At 45.8% G+C, this 12,615-nt stretch overlaps 1 protein-coding gene across 3 annotated transcripts in view; it reads left to right on the top strand.

The window, feature by feature from the left end:
- LOC135386211 (poly(rC)-binding protein 3-like) overlaps positions 1–12,615 on the top strand; it is a 286,711-nt gene that overhangs the window by 53,362 nt on the left and 220,734 nt on the right. The window contains exon 1 of one of the 3 annotated variants that reach the window (XM_064616009.1): positions 5,561–5,829. The exons of 1 other annotated variant lie outside the window; for it this stretch is intronic. The gene's annotated coding sequence lies outside the window, so the exon portion shown is untranslated. Of the gene's footprint in view, positions 1–5,560; positions 5,830–11,348; positions 11,450–12,615 lie in introns of those variants that run through there. One more of the 3 variants, XM_064616011.1, reaches the window with a different exon arrangement.

Here is a 12,615-nt window from a genome sequence, read left to right as displayed (position 1 = left end):
AGAGTCACTATCGGTCATGCTTGTGCAGATATTTTGTCTTTTTATCTTCCTAACAAGCAAACGGAGTCGTGCAGGACTGGCAAACAGCACTTCCGAGAAATAGATGAGAAGTCTTCATTCGAAGACGTTTTCGTTTGGTTTTCATTCAAGCATTTCACTGCACAGCCAAATGGTTCTTCGTGATGCTGTAACACTAAGCGGCATGCTCCTACTTCTGATTTGGGAGTTCAAAAACAAGTCAAGGACGTTTAGCATTCAAAACGCACGCACATACACAAAATTTCGGTCTGCTGAAGTGAAATTAGCAGGCGGCTAGCAAGGCAATGTATCAGCGAACCGAACCGGCGTCGATATCTGGGAAGAACATGGCGGGCGGAGGAGTGAAAGGGAGAAAAATAAAGAGGGCGAGGGAAGGGTTGTCGCTACTTCCCAAAGAGCGATCGAGGGACTTTACGTTGAACATGCGCGTAGCGCCTCCAAGCGTGTAACGTGTCAACCTGTCAGGGGACATTGGATTCAACGCTCTTTGACAAGTTCACGCGTTATACGATCGATGGCGCTACACACGTGTTCAGTGGCCATTGGTTTCAATGATAATTGAAGACTGCCCGTTTGGGACAGGGGTATTAGTCCTTAAACCCAGAAGTTTACTCCCCATCATTGTAAATAGACCCCAAGTTTCCAGTAAACTTTCGCGTATTTAGTTGTCAAAAGACTAATGGTTGTGACAATACTAGCTCCCCAAAAGGACCCCTTAGGACCTTTTTTTCTTAGAGTGCATGAAGAAAATATGGTCCTTAAAATGATCGATACGTACTACGCTCCACGCAATGAACTCCGTTAAAGCCCTGCAAAGTTTTGCATTGCGCAACTGTGCTCTGCGTGTACCCTCTCGTGTTCGTATTTATTCATTAATTCATTCATTCATTTATTATTTATTTATTTATTCCAAAACCCAAGGGACCACTAGGGGTCATTACGTGGGTAAATGATAAATGTCTCGCCGTACTGATGGCGAACGTTTACCCTGACAACCGCAAGCTCGCGTTTTGACACCTCTATCGGGGGAAAGCTCGCCATTTCGAAATGCACCCACGCAAACGCAAAGAACGAAACAAAGCCCACGATTTTTAGTATGCGGTGGGCGTTCAGAATTACCCCACCGTGCGGCGAAAAGCGCTTGAACCCCCCAACGTGCACGCCGGCGTCGCTGAATGCGGAATAGCAAAGTGAATCTTGTTTGTCTAGTCCGTCATCCGTGTCGAACTTCATCGCGTACTTCAACGCGTGAAGCCTGCGAGGGAGGAAGGCGCGCGGCGTCCATTCACGAGGACCTGTCAGCGCAGTCGGCGTAATTTTTATATTACGTTATCGCGGGGGAAACGTCAACGTCTATCCGATAAAGAGCTCGAACGCATTCGCTCAAAAAATGCGACAGAAAGGACAGAACTGACATTTACCTGCCCGGTGAGCGTGGAGAACTTCCGCATATTATTGCTTCCGTTATGAACTTTTGTATTTTAAAATAAAAATTATTATTTATCTCTTCCTTATACTCTCGGTGCTCCTGAAAGGCACAGATTGTTTTGTATTCGCGAAGGGAACGCTTCTTGTCTAAATAATATAACTAAAAGTAAATAAATGCTCACTATATTAAACTGCGTTATCGCGCGTGACTTTGGAAGAAGAGTTTTTCTTTCTTCCTCTTTTTCTTTGTGAAGAAGCGTAAATTTTAAAGACGCATTCGTTCACAAAAGTGAATAGTCACCTGTTCGAGCCCGAAACTGAAGATGACGGCGGTGATATATTTATGCAAAAGAAAAAGGTGCGTGGAAGATTGACGGCCTTGCACAGTGAGTGGGCGACGAAAGGCGCATGCAAGATTCCGGAGCGAATCGAAAACCGGAAGGTAAAAAAAAATAAAAAAGAACACACACATTATTCTGGGGGAAGTTAAACGGAATGAAAACAGTAATTTGTGTGTGTGTGTGTGTGTGTGCTCCGCAGAGAAACCGAAAAACTTTGCTTTCGGTTTTTGGTTCATGTGGCAAATTCAACAACTTGGACCTCAAGTGCACAGTACATGGCATCAATCGGTGTTTAGGTAGGAAGCCCTGAAATTCATTCTCTCGGGTCAAAGCCACCGTCCTTTCCCCGGAAATACTCGACGACTCGCTGTTACTTAGGTAAACCACACTGTAGTTATTTGTGCATCACAACAATGTGCAGGACGGGCTCGTTGTTTCTTTATATATATATATATATATATATATATATAAGGCCTTGCAACATCGCTCTTTTTTTCTGCCTGCATTCTTTCACGTCTTGGAGAGAAGAAACGGGATTATTTTCGCTGCAGTGAATTCTCCTTACACCATGTCAAACTGAACCGTTTTATTTTAGCGGGAACGAAAAACGTTTCGGCTCGACACCCTGGGGGCGCATGACGCATTGGTTGAATTTGGACCATTGCAGCGCGAAGTACTCCGGAGTAAAAAAATCCACGAATGGCGTCATCTTACGGAGTTACGACGCCTCCACAAAGTGGGCAGGCATTATATTCTCCACGCATTATATCTTGTTTATAACTGTTACGCTCTATTTTCTCGTTGGCTTATCAGACTCCATCGTATATATACAGTTTAGAAAAAACGCGCACTATCACAGCGTCACGATGCCTTGGGTACGATGGGATACGATTGATAATATCAATATCTTCATCATATGGTACTATATACTGTGTTCGCTCCTTCTGCTCTGCTCTAAATGTCGGACGAGTCAAGTAATTAAAGCAACAAAAAAACAATCAACATCCTATGAGCCACTCGCTGGAAGAAAGAAGAAAAAGACCAGAACTCTAATTATCGACTGCGCGGAGGGGGGGGGGGGGGGGGTATCGCGAGCAATGTTTGTTCTCATTAACATTAACATAATCTCTACGAGTTCTCTAACGCTGAGGCACAAAGGCTTTTTGTAGAGCTATTGCATCAGGTTTCGCGTTCTGGCCCTGTTTTAACAGTCAAGCCGCGTGCAGGTGCTCGAAGGAAAACGGGGAGGGGGGGACGGCTTAATTATGCGTCGTTAATCAGGGTACAGTGGGGACAAAAGAGGGCCGTTAACAGGTGCCAATTTTCGATTGAACTTAGGCGAGTAGGAATATCTGAGGGTATACGGTAAGACCCTTAGTGTTCCAGGGCCCATAAAATTCGCGAATGTCGCGAATTGTAAAATTCACGAACAGATCCCGACAAAAAAAGTTTACGCAACACAAGATCGACGCATTTGATTGATCGGGGCGACACCCTATAGCAGCGAACAAGAGTGGAAATACCTACTGACAGGTGCGCGGAATATCTAATCTCCTGTCGTTTTAACTTTTAACTGTAACGAGTTAACCTCAAAAGTAACTTGTTACAGTTAAAAGTTATTAGTAAAAAGTAGTAGTTAAAAGTAAAGTTATTAGTAAAAGTATTGGTAAAATTAAAAGTAACTTAGTTACTACCAAAGACTGCAAAAAACGAGCACGTGCGCCTAGAAACAAACATTTCGCAAGCACCTGCAGGAAGTACTGAACACTACACTCTTAAAAATGAACTTCACTGCATAGCACGCTCCTATCCAACCACTAGTTACAGTAACTAGTTATATTTCCAGAAAAGTAGTTTTTAACAGTAACTAGTTACTATTTCTGTGAGTGTAACTGCAAAATGTATCTAGTTACTCGAATAAATGTCGATCCTTGTTTTCGTACGTACACATGTCGCATTTTCCCCTGTGGGAGAGCCACATCTTGACTCATACAGCTTCTGGTTAAGTGCAATAATACTTTTATCGCACTTAAGTAAATGTAAATAAATGTATGTTTTTAACAATTGTGTCACCCTCGCATGGTCATTTTTATAAAAAGTAACTGTAATGTAACTAAGTTACTTTCTCTCAGTCACTGTAACTAGTTACTTGACCAAGAAAGTAACTATAACTGTAACTTAGCTACTTAACCAAGAAAGTAACTCCAACTCTGTTACTTTTTAGAAATAACTTACCCAAGACTGTTTATTTTTTTTTTTTTGTGCATGTCGTACAATAGAACCCATTAAATACGTCTCTTTTGTGGGGCTTATCCAAATACCAGGGGGCAAAGCCCATGTCCCCCGTCTTGCATATGATTTGCATAGATTCTGTGCATGAGCTTTCATTCATATTTCAGTGTGCTAATTTACATATCTAGTGAGTTTTTTTTTAGTTGTTTTACAATTGTCCATACCTTTCCTTACTCGTTCGTGTTTATCTGGCATTCACATCCGCGTTGATGAGTTTATCTGCAAACGTCAAGTACCGTTTGTTCCACGTACCACAGCACTGACGTAACACCAGAGAGAAGAAAGAGGGGGAGAGGGAATTTCTCCTTGCGTTGTCTTTATTTGGCACCTGCTTCGATCAACAACCGCTCATCCTTACATAAACGTATTCATTCTCTTTGGCTGTCGTGTCCTTTAGCTTACGTGTCTATTTCCTGACCGGTTACCGAATTGCGTCTAGAAAGCTGTCCCCTACTTATTGCGTCACCTACATGCGTCCGCGCGCGCGACACCGCAGGAGAGCCAGCGAAGAAAGCAAAAAAAAATGCACCGCCTTCAGAACGCCGGGAGTCATCGATCTTTCCGCGCGTCGAAATCAACCGACAATCACCTGCAATCATCCTTCCATCCACACCGCGTGGCGGGAGCCCTCAAGGTGGCGCGCGGGGAGGGCAAGAACAGAAGTCACGTGGTCAGCCAGGGGCGCGAGCAAAGCGCAACTTTGGTAAAATACCGCCAGGGTGCACACGCCCTCCCGTTGGAAGAGGAGGGTGTTGTCGTGACGTTTTATCACGTGACTCGAGGCATGCGCGCACTATCGTTGGAAGGCGTTAGATGGATTGCGTTGAAATGGGACTCTGCTACCGAAATCGTGTTTGAACGGAAGTAATGTAACGAACGGGAAGACACCGGCAAGAAAGTACCGGGTACGTCACAACATTTCTGTTCTTTTGTTCTATTCTTGCTGCCCTTCGTCGTGGTCAGTTGTCATTAGCTAGTGACGTCAGAGGTAGTTATTAGAGATTAATGTTCTCCCTGGAGTATCATATGGCTGTGTAATGTAATCATCGCGCCTTGAAAGCATGTAACGAAGAAATGCCTCTTTCTACTCGGGGACTTGATAGACTAACCTATTCCACCGATGTACCTTTGGGAAACTGAAATAATGTTATAGCCGATGTTCTGACCTCAAAGACCTTCCACGTGACGAGACACCCGTATGAAGGACAGGTGCGAGCTTCGTAACTGACCTTCTTCCAGGAACGTCGGTGGTTGTGAGGGTTTGGAACTGGTGGTGCGGCGCGCGCGCACGCGCGCAAGAGCGACACGAAGAGTGAGGAGGCGCCGACGTTTGGGGTCACGTGACTCAAGGTGAGCGCGCACCTATGCGCGAGAGGTGCAGCAGGAGGAGAGGCGATCACGTGGGGCGCGAGCACCTGGATGGGGATTCGGAAGAGGAGAGCGTTGGATGATGAGGGAGGAATTGATGCGGAAGAGCAGCAGGGATGAACGGTGGCGCCACCATCGCGCGCGCCCGCTCGCTTTGTGCGGTCGCGTAGTCAGTGTTAGCATAGCCAGCGTGTGAAGGGGCCATTCGGGTAGCAGCGGACGCGGCCCGGCGTTTTCTCTCTCTCTCAACTCCTTTCTTCACTACCACCCGCCCGCACTCGGCTTTCTCACTCGAACCCCGCCGGTGGCTCTATGTCGTGCCGGACACCGAAGCACCATCGTTCCTGAACTTGACGCTAAGGTGAGTGGACCAAGTCCAGGCACGCTTTCTCATTCAAGGACCCGAGAGATTGGATATGTCCATGCGACGCCTCGCTTCCTGCTGTGTACGGGAAAACGGGTTTAGTTTCTTTCGAACTTCTTGTGCTGTCGCTCTTATGGAGGAGTTAGTTCGCGTGAAGCGGCTGCGAGCAACCACGTTTAGCCGATTGGCTCATTAGGGCTTCACGAACGCATTATTGTCTGCTGTCGAATTCTACCGCGTCATGTACCATTATCCAGTTTCCGTGCACAATACCCTTCGAATCTTCAGCATACATATCATGGCTCAGTGCCTCTGTGCCACATTGCAATATGCCAACACAAGCATATACGCTATGTTGTCACCACTGATCAGATAGAATCGTTCTACTGCTGGTTCTAGAGCTTCAAATGTTAGGACACATTGCACATTCCTGCAGCTGAAAGGAATTCGCGTGTGATGCCTTCACCACTGTTGTGGTTCATTTTTCGTCTTTCTTTTTGTTTTTTTCTTCTTAAATTTCAGTTGTTTCTATCGTTGGACGCGAGACTTCGTGAACGGCTTTAAGACCGTACTGCCACGGATGTTTTAGTATCCCAAATAGCTGAGTACATCGTAGGAGGAAAGTAACAGCCGCGGGCTTTTTCTTTTTTTCGTTTTGCCAAAATAATGCTTCAGAATGTTTGTATTTAAAGATTTATCTTTGATGATTTGGTGTATTGGTCTGCCGCCGACAGTTGATGAATCTTAAGTGTCGGATTCGGTGTCCTCCTTGTTGTTGTTTTTTGCAGCTTGGGTGATGAATATCACCTATTCCAATCTTCATCACGTACGACGTCATACATACTTTTTTTTTTATCCCTTCGCAAGGTTATTTTCTTATGTACGTCGCAAATGTCATCTCCAGAGTTTCGTTTCCGTACCAACTCTGTGCAGTTTGGAACGATTGGAGTAGGTCTCGTAATCCTGATAGGGTGTTTAAGTACAGCAGATTTTATGACAAGAGAGCATACAAAGTGAACGTCATATCGCACGAAATTCATGTAGCGAGGGGCCTCCCCTATACTTCTCACTAAGAAACGAGATTCCGCGAGAATGACAGCAGTGTACCTGAACTTTCATTAGTATATCCCCGAAACTTCATTAAAAGTGGGAGCGAAACAACTTCACAAAAAAAAAAGGAGGGAAGCTTCATTAGCGGAAAACCAAATTAAAAACCGCGCAAAACGTTTGTTCTCACAGAGGCTGGAGCAGCTGTTTTCGTTTCAACCACAAAAAAAAAACTCACAAATGTCTGCCGCTTCGAACCGGCGGGAGCTTGCTCGCGATCCACGGTCTCAACCTCAACGACAGAGCCCCGATGTCTCTCCGCAATTGCGGGAAGGATTCTTTGAGAGAGGGAGCGTGTGCTTCCCTGAGATCCTGACAACCTGCCAAACCCATGTTTCGAAAGAGACTTTTTTTTTTCTCTCTCCTTCCTTTGTCCATCTTTCTCCGTTTCATATTTCTATGTCACTTATTTTTCGTGTCGCGAGCCAGCGTGGCATCGCAGTTTGACAAGTGACCCTTTGCGACTTTGTTAGTTCAGTCGTGACGAGGCTTCGCTTTCCTTTTTTTTTTTTCTCTCTCTCTCTCTTTCTTCTGGACGTGTTCTCGTGCCGTTGTTTCGTACGTTCGCTCGCTCCCTGCAAAAATCCTTCAGTGTACGGGCGCTTTTCGTATGAAACGTATAATTTTCCAGCATGATTCTCGCTCGTCTTGTTCTCTTTTACTATTTCGCGCTCTTGTTTTCTTTTTTTTTTTTCAGTATGTGTATGCCGTGTGTCGTGCCTATAGCTGTACTTTCTGTTTCTTCTTTCAAACTGAAGGGGTAATGCATGACCTTTGTCGTTTCGGATGATGTGAATGTAGGTTACCGTGACCTACGTTGTCATTTTGGAGGGAATTCTGACCCGTGTAGAACGCAGTTGAACGAAAATGAGCGTATGTATTGCGAGGTACTGTTCGGAAAAGGCTTCTCTTCGGTGCTCCTGTATAAGTATATATATACGTGATTTCTGACGCCGCAGATATTGGAGTTGACGCGTATTTTCTCGGTAAGCGTAACGTGTACATGATGTGATCCGCAAACAAATTAGTACACCAGTGAGCGTCGATGTAACCCTCGTTATGTCACGTTTTTCCCTTCTCTGTGTCATTATCGGCTAGGCCCAGGCCTTTATCGGCTGGTCACAGGCGTCTAAAAATAAATAAATTGAAATTGAAATTATACTCAACCCTTCAAAAGCGCGCCGTTACTTCAGCGTTGAACAGCGGCGTTACTCATGATGGTATTGTCTGACTAATTCCAACGTATACCGACAAATAACACGCGGATGCTTACGTATTTGACTGATTCGGAGACATTACGTTCCGACTCACGAAGAGAGCATGTAGAATTCGGAAAGATCAAACAACAAGTCACCTTGCACTGGATCAACATGCTGTGAACGCGAGAGGAGTTCGTAATCACTCTGAGCTAGCTTTGTAAAGAGATGTAGTTGTACTGCTCCGCTTCGTATTGTCCCCCTCCTCCTTAAAATCTTTCCCATCCTTGTACGAAGTACGAACTCTATCAAGATCAGTCGTTTATTTCACGAAAACATGACCAGCGAACTGCCTTACCCTATAAGCACACGCTCTGCCCGAGAAAGTGACGGGTGACAAGCACGAATCAAGAATTTACCGCGAGATAATAGAAAATGCATGCACGGCGCGAGAATTTAGACTGTGAGATAATAGAAAGGCGACCGAAATCTTGACTGATGGAGAGTATGTTCCGTAAGAGTAGAGAGAGAGAGAGAAACAGAACAGCAGTTCCTGTCCGTGCAATGGCGATGTGCGAGAGGAGCGATTACTTATCCCAAGGAGAGCTGCCGTGACAGAGCAATTACAACGGTAAAGATTTGCATTCTGCGCCGGAAGATAAAAGGATTGCACGATATACTCTATCACCGATGTCAGAGGGACGATATAAGGACGAATATACGGACGAAAGCGGTGCTTCTCGACAACGTGGTTTTCTTGAAGAGTGAGAGAAAACAGTTTCCACGTGAAGCAAACTGTGGAACCACAACGGCTTTCGTTGACGCGCTGTTTATTTGCATACACGCTGGATGCAAAAATGTTCCTGTTAAGACTTGAATGATGGCAGGTTGGGGGCTGACGCTCGTAACCAGCACGGGCGAACTGTTCTTTGGCGCGTCTGTTTTGTTCAAGTGTGGCCGTGCTGTGGTTCATGTGGTTAGATAAAGAAACCGTGACCTGAGTAGTGATAGATATAGCACTTGTTAACAATGGGCCGCTCAGGTTACATGCGACACGCACACGCACGATAAGATATATAAGAAAACAATGGAAATCATGTATCGATAGTGTGAACAATGGGTTCCCAGGTTTCAATAACATGCGCCGCCAGGATAAGGTAACGGTTAACTCAGGTAAACAATGGGAACTCACGTGTCGATAGTGTTTGATGGGCACCTGGATGCACGTTTAATGACATTTAATAACACGCAATGACATGTAATAACGCACAATGACATGTAATAACACGCAAATGACATGTAATAACACACAAATGACATTTAATAACAGGCTGGACCCGAATGTTCGCACTTGGGACCGCACTGGAAGGAACCGTCTTATCACCCTTGCCGATAAAGTATTCAGGGGAAAAAAATCTTCGTCTGGCGTAAGGGAGTTCAGTGATAACCTGTCATTTACCCACTTCGTGTAACAGCTGTTAAAAGTGATGGTTAATGCAGTAACACAACTCGTCGAACGCTTGCATATGTTACGTTTGGCTGTTTGTTTTCAAAGCACTAGAGTGAGTGAGCGATGCTGACGTCATTATGTGACGTATAAAGTACGTCGCAAGCAGCGCCGCGCGTGTCCGTAGCACACCAATTCTCGGTGGCAAATGAGATCACGTGGCTTGTCGCTATGCTGATGCGTCACACCAGGAGATCAGGCCGGGCCTCCAAGGTCACGTCGCACCGCTCACACCGTCCAGGGAAAAAAATATTTTGCATGCTGACTCCTGAGCGTATCCTGACGGACTGCTTGATGAATATAGAGTAGCAAGCCCTGTCCTGGCTAACCTCTCTACTATCCCATATTAAAGAAAGAAAGATCCTAAGATCGATCAATGGCTAAGTGTCAATTTTGTTCCTTCTTTAACAGCGTCGAGCTTCATCAGATCCATGACGTTCCGTCTTCGCTGCGCCAGTGTGTCATTGAAACGTCAGCCAGTATGTTTCTGTTTCTCGCCGATAAAATGCGAATCATAGCAGATTCTCCGTTGTTTCCAACAGTTACGTGTTCACATTTATATTTATTTATTCGACAGTCATTAGAGAATCCGTTCATGAAGGAATCTGACAATGAGTTGGGAAAATCGTTCGCGAATGATTTTGTCGCTGCCCAACCACAGGATTCCATTCTGCATCACGTACCCACTCTTCTCATTGGCTTTCGGCGATATCGTTCGCGAGCCGTTTGATCCAAAACGATTCGCTAAAACTCGTTAATATCCGATTCTGGTATCCGTCTTTTGCCGTAATCGCATTCCACACTCCTAAAAAAAAAGGGGGTGTACTTTAACTCCTTTCCTTGCCACATATATAACACCCTTTTGGAGAGTACTATCACGCTCAGAAGGGTGTCTCCTCACTCCCTCAAGGGAGTAGCATAACACCTTTTTCCCTGCCGGGGAGTAATATTACTCTCCAGTATAGGGTGAAAGGTGTTATGTTACTTTCTTGAGGGAGTGAGGAGACACCCTTTTGAGCGTAATTATACTCTCCAAAAGGCTGTTAGATATGTGGCAAAAAAAGGAGTTAAAGTACACCCTTTTTTAAGAGTGCGCGATTACTTTATTCGCGCAGGTTTTAGAAAGAGATAACGATAGAAGGAGATGATGATATGGAGACACAAACCACGAGTGCATAAATGACGATTAGCCCGTCCCCTTCCGCTGGCATTCTTTCGCGACCGCATAGCTTCGCAAGCGACGTATAAGTATAACACGACACCGCGCGAGCGTCAAACCGCGCGAATAAATTTATCTCCGCGCGACCTCAGCAGTTTAGAGCTGACGTTGCGCTAGTCCCTTGTTTAATGGTCGTCCCACACGTACTTGACGTAGAAAAATAATCGTCGCCGCCGTTTTCTAGACCGCGGGGGCCATGCGCGATGATCTCCGACACGTGCAGAACCCGGGAACACTAGGGGGGGGGGGGGGTTATAATAGAACGGCCTCATCTCCCCCAATGTCTGGCATCTTTATTTCTGTTGTCTCGCATACAGCCCTGCTTCTGCGTTTCGCAAGCACGCCGCTGCGATGATGCCAAGGTACGTTGTAATGACTGCGCGGTCACGCCTGTCGCGATCCCAGGATGGAGTATTGTACACGCGGGCGCTGTTCTGGCAGCGCTGTGTAGTTGTTTTGTCGGAGCAGTCTCTTGACTGCGTTGGCGCGTTCTTGGCGGAGGTGAATCTATAGAGAGAGTTGAGTGTTGCGAGAAGTTTTAGTCGATCATATATGGTGTCCTGTTGTAGCTTCGACGTAACTGCGAAGGTAAGTGCTCTTAGTATGGGCTGATTGGGCTGTCGTGGCAGCACCCGTCAATTCGCACTCATTAAAGGAGTACAGAGGGCTATCAAAAAAAAAATATATATATATTCAGATTAAGACGTCTGAAGAAAATGTGTGTGTCATTTTACCGAGTAGCGCGAAAGGTTTTGATGTGTGCAATTTGTTTCCCTAAAAAAAACTCGCATAAACATGGCTCCGCGCGTTCACCCTTAACTCGACACTCCTGTTATAACGAGGAGGAGAAGGTATGATGCCACGTCATCGATGACGTTACAGAGAGAACTCGTTCTGGTTCGCCGGTCAGTGGGGGTCTGCGCCTTGTCCATTTGCCGCCGTCAACTAGTTTTGCCAGTTCTCCCGGAGAATTGGGGATAGAAGGAGCGGCGGAATCATGACCGAGCCAGGAGCAATGCTTTTTCAGAACAGCCGAGTAGCAGACGACAGCGGAGTAGCAGACATCTCTCTGGACCAATCCGCGAGCGTGATCCTTGTAGCATCAGCGTGAGGTCCCAGGCAGATCCAGGCTAGTACTGCTGTCCACCGCCGTTGCGCAGTGTCGCTTTTTGCGGCGTTCTTTAAATTCAATTTCTGCGATAATTGATCTCTGTGATGGGAACTACTTCGCGTGGTGCATCTTACTGGCCTACTTTACAGTTTTATAGGAAGAAAACAATGTGTTAAAAATGACTTGTGTGCTACTTTAAGTGTCGGTGGTCATCACTTTCCATTTTTATAAAACAGACGCACACAAACAATGGACAGTTTCGCGTGTCCACGTTGCTACTGATGATGATGGTAGAAGAAAAAACATGGAGATGTTAGCCCGCTCACGGCTGGGCAAGCTACTCCTGGTCCAGCTTGTCCATATAGCATCAGGATGCTCACCGTATGGCTTAGGGACCTGTGTAGACTGGGATTCGAATCTTAACGGGTCCAGATAAACGGATGAGAATAAGACTGCTACGGAACGGATATGCGAATCCGTTTCAAGAAAGAAAAAAACGCATGTATGAATAGACTGTTGACCTGTGCTGTGCGGCTCTGCATGCTGGTCCGCAAACGAGGACCATTATTGTGTGAGTGGGCACCAAGGCAACCTAATTTAGCCAAATGTTAGTACCCTATCACGTCGGTATAGCTACCTTGCA

The sequence above is a fragment of the Ornithodoros turicata genome, chromosome 2, assembly GCF_037126465.1.
Source record: "Ornithodoros turicata isolate Travis chromosome 2, ASM3712646v1, whole genome shotgun sequence".
NCBI classification, from domain to species: domain Eukaryota; kingdom Metazoa; phylum Arthropoda; class Arachnida; order Ixodida; family Argasidae; genus Ornithodoros; species Ornithodoros turicata.
This window is presented reverse-complemented; position numbering and strand designations above follow the sequence as displayed.